The sequence below is a fragment of the Camelus bactrianus genome, chromosome 8, assembly GCF_048773025.1.
Source record: "Camelus bactrianus isolate YW-2024 breed Bactrian camel chromosome 8, ASM4877302v1, whole genome shotgun sequence".
NCBI classification, from domain to species: Eukaryota; Metazoa; Chordata; class Mammalia; order Artiodactyla; family Camelidae; genus Camelus; species Camelus bactrianus.
Window position 1 is genome coordinate 21,156,183 of NC_133546.1, and position 7,958 is coordinate 21,164,140.

Below are 7,958 nucleotides of genomic sequence, written 5' to 3' on the forward strand. Positions count from 1 at the left end.
CTCAATTGCTCCATTTTAATGCAAAATCTAAGTTCAGCATCTTGGTGCTATAGTGAGAAATAGCAGCCCATTGATCCTGAAAGAAAATAGTAAGGACAACAGAAACTAGGAAAGTAAGCAATATAATGGAAATATCGCTCCATTTTCCTTTCACAAGTTCTGTAAAATAGGCTAATATGGAGGTAGTAGTCACAAACTTAAATAATTGAATAAAAATAACAGTAGACCACTTTCAATAAGAGCTTATTATACCCATGTATTACAGTATTCCCTTGAAAATTTTAGGCTTGTAGTGGGTTAGTCATCCAGTTAACACAGTAAGCTTTCACTTTGAGCCTTCCATTTTAAAGTCCTCTCCCATGCTCTGGCACACCTCGCTCCCTGGAGCGCTAAGTAGGGTGTCTGGGCAAAAGAATGTGCCAATCTGAAGCCTTTACACTTTCCAGACCATGCTCCTGATACTGTGGAATATAGAATTCCCTTTCCACATGAGCCTTACTGTGCTGCTTCACCTTAAGTGGGCCTTTTGCTGATCCATGTTCTACAAGGTAGACTATGTTTGTGGTGGGTGTAACTGTAGGCATGCGTGGTGGCTGAGGATGGCTAAATGCTGGCTGATTTAGGAGTTGGGGCTGAGGAAATAGAACTTGGATGTGTGGGCTGGGGTGTCCATGCCCTTTGGGCCTCTCCTGCTATGAGGATAGAGCAAGTTATGGAAAGAGCTATAGAGCAGGTCATACGTGAAGGACCTAAATTTGTACTCTTGTGCCAAATACCAACATATAAGGGCTATTCTAATTTGTTGAATTTATTATACAGATAGAATTTATCACAATGAGTTGGAAACAGAGGCCTCATTGTTATCTAGTATGCACAGTATTTTTTGATATATCCACAGTGAGCTAGAGCTCACTTTGTGTTTAATTTGGATGCATCAATCACATCTTAACAGTGATACAGTGATAGCTCAGTGGTAGAGTCCCTGCTTAGGCTGCGTGAGGTCCTGGGTTCAATTCCCGGTATCTCCATTAAAAAAATACAATAAAATAAATAAATAAACTTAATGATTTCCCCTTCAAAAAAAAAGCTTAAAGAAGAGTTTAAGGTTCAATTTAAAAAACCCACACCCCCCAATATGAAAAAGAAATATTTAAAAAAACAGGGATACAAAACAAACAAAATAGTAAAGCATAATGTCCAGAAAAGTTCTAGTAGGATTATAAGGGACATACGAAGTAACAAGCACATTTGGACAGTGAAAGAGAGAATATTCTATAGTATATATGGTCTTGGTTGTACTTAATGGGAATTCAGATTTATCTAGGTGAACTTGGGGTAATATTAGGACTGGTTGATTTCTACTCAGCAAGTTGCATTATGCGGTATGAATGTGTTTCAGATCATTAGGGAGAAAGAAGTATGCTTGCCTGGGGAGAAGGACTGAAATAATATGTGTAATGAACCTGATGTGATGGCATGATGAATCCTAGCCAGCCCTAGGGACAGTAGACAACTATTTGTTCCTCCTAGGAAGAGAGTTTTCATAGCTGTAGCTTTTACAGGTAGAATTTACAGAGGATTGTTGAAGTATTGTCAAAATAATCCCAAATGGCATCCCGGTATCAATGAAAAGCGTGATGTTGAAAGGCCAGAGAAGATTTAAAAGAACGTCTTTTTCTTGCTGCTACTACTGTTACTATTATTTTGAAATTCTGTTGGTTCAGAATGCAGAAGGAAGTTATTCTTCCATAGAAATAGCAGTGATGGACAAGGCGAAATAAGATTGGTAGATGAAAACATGTAGGAGAGGATGGTGGACAATGCAAGCCTGATGGATGGAGAACAGGGCATCCAGGCATAAGACTTGCACATGGAAATATATGGTACAGACTCTAAAGATGCCTCAGGATACTTGGAGTAAAAATTTTTAATGAGTGTGAGATCCTCTGCCTTTTGTAAATGGAAGCTCAAAACCCAGGAGTATTTCCTTACTATTGTTAGTGTGACTTCATTTTTACTCACATAAGATGAGATCTCTTTGTTTCACAGATGAGGGGCTGATCTGTTCTGTATGGCTCCAAATTACAAGGCTGGCACCAAATAATGGAAGCCATTAAAAGATTTTGGCAAAAGTGATATTTTTGTTTTCTGATTATTTGAGCTGTTTCAAGATGGTCGTTAATAGGAAGTAAATCAACCAGAAGCGAGAAAACCATTTGGCAGGGATTTTATAAAGGGGATCCAGATGAAAACACAGAATAAATACTGATGCCTTTTATAAAATGTTTTGATTTTTGCAGGAAGTTTCGCATTCAATGTTCTTACATATTCAAAGAGAATGAAAAGAAGGTGGACATAGGAAAGATTCTGAGGATTTAAGCAAAATTGAGTAGAAACCAACAACTCAATTTGATAGAGCTTTGTTAAAGTGTTTATTTAAAAACTATTCTGTAAAGTGTTAGCTCCCTCAGGAACCTCAAGAAAAGATAAAACTGCAGTAATCCTGGCAGGTTTTGTTCCTTATTTGGAAGAATGCCAATGTCTCTATTCATATAGTATCTTTCTTCATAAATCCCAATAACAGTCCCTCGAGAGAGTACAAAAGCAGTGTATTATTCCTCTAGCAAACACACAAGCCCCTGACACATGCACACACACACTGAGTGGAAAGTAGTTGAAATTTCATTAGAAAAGAATGTGGCTTCTAAATAGGGCGATGGGTAAATGGTGGTAAATGAAATGTGTGCACTTTTATGTACGTAAGGGCTAATATTTGAAGAGGTAGCAGGTCAATTAACCAGGGGTTTCATTATTCAAAGAATGTCCATCTAATAGCAAGACTGGCATTTAACCCACATGTTAAGTCAGGAGTCTTACTAGTTTTCCCTGTTGCTTTTTCTGATCCAGTCTCTTACGAGTCTGTGCCTGGACATCTAACTGTATGTATATGGCTGACATACGTGTGACTGTTTGTATGTAGACAGAATTGAGGGAGTTGGAATTGGGCGAGAAAGAATGTTTCTACTTTCTGTGATTAGCGATTCTTTCTGGTATCTGGAGAATCTATTGAAGTTGATATATCGTTTCTTTTCTAGAATAAAGAATAAAACTGCTTGGAATGAAATATTTTTATTTGATGAAAATGAGAGTTTGCCTCTCTATATAGATGTAGACTATAAATCAACTTTTCTTTCTTTTCTCGTGTGATGTTGTCCTTAACTGTTGCCTTTACATTTACTCTAGAAGAGGGAAAAATTAAAATGCATGATTGTTTCCAGCACCAAATTTTTTTCTGATATCAAAGTCCTATCATTCAAAGAAGTATGTGGAAATTACTCTGTCCCTTTCATAATTATCTAAATGGCATTAGAAAAAAATAAGACTTTTTCTTCATAGGTAAAATTATGGTCTATTTTATTCCAAGCTTTCACAGAAAGTCTTGCATGTGCGAGTCAGCTCCTCGGAGCAGATCTCATTTACAATTCATGACATCTTTTCATCTCAATTAGTTTCAGTTCCTTTGCATTTTATTTCTTTAACTTTTAGACTTACATTCATTTAGCCCAAATTGCTATAATCTTATTCTCCCCTTGCCAGAAATCCTCCCTGTCCCTGAGAACACTTTATTTTTTCTTTTGTGAGATTGTTAAACTTAGATACGGATCTGAGTAAGTAGTCTACCAAGGAGGGAATGCGGCAAAAATTCCATAAAGCTAACATATTGCGTTATTATATCACAGGTATTCAGGTTACCTCTTACAACTCTTCCTTTCAAATTATGTCAACAATTTAACATTTTGAACATTTACAATTTTATTTTATTGCATATAAACATGTATGGGAAGTGATTCTAATTTTTCCTATTCTTTTGGGGTTAGGAGTTACTTAGCCTTCTTTATCAATGTTACTTATTTTGAATCACTGCATACATTTCTATCCTCGATTTGTGAGTAGCAAGGTAAGTCGTAATACTGTTAGATTTTTAACATTCTGTTCTTACAAGCTTGTATTTTAAAAGGAGTTTGAGCCATATATATGCTTATGAAACTAAAATGGCCATTTTTCTCTTGAACCATAAACTGCTGATTCTCCTTACCCAACTTTCCCTCCCACCATTCTAACAGGGTCTCATCCTTTTAATCAGAACAGTACTTTACATTCGTATGCACACATGACAGATCTCTCCTTCCCTGGAGAACTGCCTGACTCCCTCTTGTTTCCAAAATTACTAATTCAAGTATACAAACCTTTTACCACAGCCTCCTTCCTCCCTTGTTCAACATCTGCACCAGGGCAGTCCTTCGATTTACAAAAGCTCTGCTCTCTAGTGACCCATTTGTTTTGCTATGACCCTTTCAGGTATTCACTCCCTTCTTTAAACAACTGAGGTTTTATTACTCATGATATTGCTAACACTTCTATTAATAATACTTAAATTTTGTTTCCCTTTAAACACCCATTGGCAAAAACCCTCTGCCATCTGTTTCCTGGCTTCTTGCCTTTGAACCACCAAGCATGGCTGGAGGAACTTGTACATATCTAGATCACTATCAATTTTTGATCTCCAACCTCAGAGTCTCAACTCTGTCCATCTTTTTGTTTTCTGATAAACTTTATTTATCCCTCTGTTGAAGATTGTAAGCTTCAAACCGCAACACCACTCTTTTCCCCTCCAAGTCCCCCTTCATCCTCTGTCTTGCTCTCCAAAGGCAAACTCATTTCTTCTCAAAGACAGTAGAAAGGACCCCCCTGGAGCATTCTCATCTCATTCCCAGATCTCCGGACTTGCCTGTATTCCTTTCGTAAATGAGCGGTCTTGTTGGGATCACACGAGGGTGCTTTATAGACAACGCACAGTCAGTGTGTTCAAGATCAGTCTCTTAATCAAACATCCCTCCCTTCACTTATTCATTTAGCATTTCCAATCTCAGATGAAAACAACAGAATCTTTCCAGTTGCCCAAGTCTGAAACTTTGGAATCATTTCTGATGTCTTCCTCTTCCTTGACCCAATTTTCAACTTATAACCAAGTCTTGTAGATTTGAGTATCTAAAATCTCTTTTAACACTATCCTCCTTCTATATTAAAAGCTTTTAAAATGCAAAGAACAGAAATACCTTTTTCTTTTGCATTACAACATAGTCATTGTCCCTATGTATGTTCATTAACTATATTTTATTTTTCTCCAAGTGAGTTATGTTTCTAATAGCCTATCTTCCTAAATTATTTTTTACATTTCTCCTGCACCATCTAAAATCTGTATTTACATAGTATTTAACAAAGTCTTGCCTTGTTCTAGAAGATATAATTAATAATATGTTAATGTGCTTTCCAATCATAATTATGATTTTTTATTGAATATGTTGCTTCCCTATTGATATTTTTGACACAACTGAATATGTATTTGTATAATTTTATATATAAATAACTATATCAAATTAACATTAATCTTCATTTATATTGCTAATACATGTCAGTGATATTTAAGACTTTGGCAAAATGTGGCCACTTAATTTGAGACTTTGTCACTTACATGAGCACTCTTTAGTTATTTTTGTATCCTCTTGATATTTATTATGCAATTATGTTATCTCGAATCTCAGCAGCTAAAATCATACTGTAAATTAAGTAGCCTTTTCTTTCAAAACAATAATTAGCTCATAGTAAATCTTGGCTTTAAAGAAATATTTGGATTCAGTTCAAAGTAATAGGATTTTAGAAACTGCCTTCCATTCTACTTCCGTGCATCATAAATATAACTCATTTATATTTGAGTTAATTATGAATATAAGTATGTAAGGGATTGTCTACTTTAAATATCAAAATTGATATTTTGGAGAAATTTAAGTATGTGAATGCCACCAAAATACTTACAACTAATAAATGTCTTTACAAAAGTAATGGAAAAACATTAAGGCCATCTGGAAATTATTCATTAGGTTAGGGAAGAAATTATATTTCCAACTTCTGTTGGATAAATTCCTGGCCTTTTTTTCCTGGGAAAATATTATAACATTAGCTTAACCGTAATATTTCTGCAATTTTATATACTGCTCTTTTATATATTGTAAAATTACAATGTTTGCATTTTATTTCCTTAAAATGTAAGTTGTCATTCACAGTATCCTTTCTTTATATTTTACTGAAATTACATAGTTTATGAATAATGAGCTGAGGGCATTTAGGGTGTCATGACTAAACTAATTGAACAAATAATTTGAAGTGACCAATATAAAAAAGTTCAATATTATAGATTTTAAAATTTCTTTTTTTTCCTTTTTTATATATTTTTTTCATTGCGGAATAGTCAGTTTACAATGTTGTGTCAATTTCTGGTGTACAGCACAATTCTTCAGTCATATAGGAACATACATATATTCATTTTCATATTCTTTTTCACCATGAACTACTTACTACAAGATATTGATTGTATTTCCCTGTGCGCTACAGTATAAACTTGTTCATCTGTTTTGTATATACCAGTCAGTATCTGCAAATCTCAAACCCCAGTTTATCCCTTTCTACCCGACTCCCTGCAGATTTTTTAATTTCTACAAGAAACCAGTAAGTAGTCTGTTGTAACATAAAAAATCTGAATTCCATATTATAAAATTGATATATGGGTATCTTTGCAATAATAAAAAACTAGTAAAAAATAAAAATTAAATATTTGAGTAAGATGTAATATAATTAACCATTGTTAGAATGACAACTTTATAATAAATATCAATACAGGTCTGTTTTTAATATTTCCATTTTTTTCCTAACAAACTCACTACAGAGTCTTAGAAATATTTGCATTATTTCCTTCCAATCTGTTTCATGATCATGAACAAAGAAGTACTTGATTCAAAAAATAAATAGTTGAATTCATTCCTTTGTCAACCTTCTGCCCTTCCAAAATCATAGTGCATTTGACTTCAGTTGCTAAATTCTACTGCAGAAAAAAATAAGACATTTAATTCTTCGTTTACATTTTTATGTGATTGTGAAAATAAACATATTGCATGAAGTAAGACTAGCTCAATTAAGAAAAATCTGACTATTCGTATATTTGTTGTTTTGCTTTATGCGCTTTTTCAAGAATATATAGACAATAACAACTTTAAAAGTGTAAGAACGTTTATCTCAGTATTGATTCTCTAGTTTAAGGTTTGATTCAATTTCATAGAGAACCTATTTCCTAGCTGTTTTTTCAGCTTTATTGATGTAAATTTGACAAAATTCTAAGATAATAAAGTGTACAATGTGATGATTTGATATACGTATACACATTGTGAAGGTATTCCTCTCAAGTTAATTAACACAGCCATCATCTCATTTTTTTTCCTGCGGTTGGTGGGAGAACATCTGTTCTACTCTCTCAGCAAACTTCAGTTATACAGTACAGTTATCAACTAAAATCACCATGTTATGCATTAGATTCTCAGTCTTTATTCCTCTTAAAACTGAAAGTTTGTACTGCTTTATCAACCGTTCCCCCACCACCTAGCTCCTGGCAACCACTTTCCTACTGTTTCTATGAGTTTGAATTTTTTTTCAAGAGCACATGTAAGTGATGCTATGTAGTAGTTGTATTTCTTTGTCTTATTTCACTTAGCAAAATGCCCTCCACATTCATTTATATTGTCACAAATGACAAGCTTTTTTGTTTTATAGGGGTGAATAATCCTGTGTGTGTGTGTATCACGTTTTCTTGATTCATTCATCCATTGATACACATAAGTTACTTCCGTAAGTAGGCTATTGTGAATAACATATCAATGAACATGGAAATACAGATAAAGGTTTTGTTTTTGGGGGGATATACAGAGACATGGAATTGCTAGATCATATTTAGCTCTATTTTTAAACTCTTGAAGAGCCTAACCTCTGTATTATTTTCCATAGTGACTGTACCAGTTTATATTCCTCTCAGCACTATACAAGGGTTCCTTTTCCACATCCTCACCAGGATT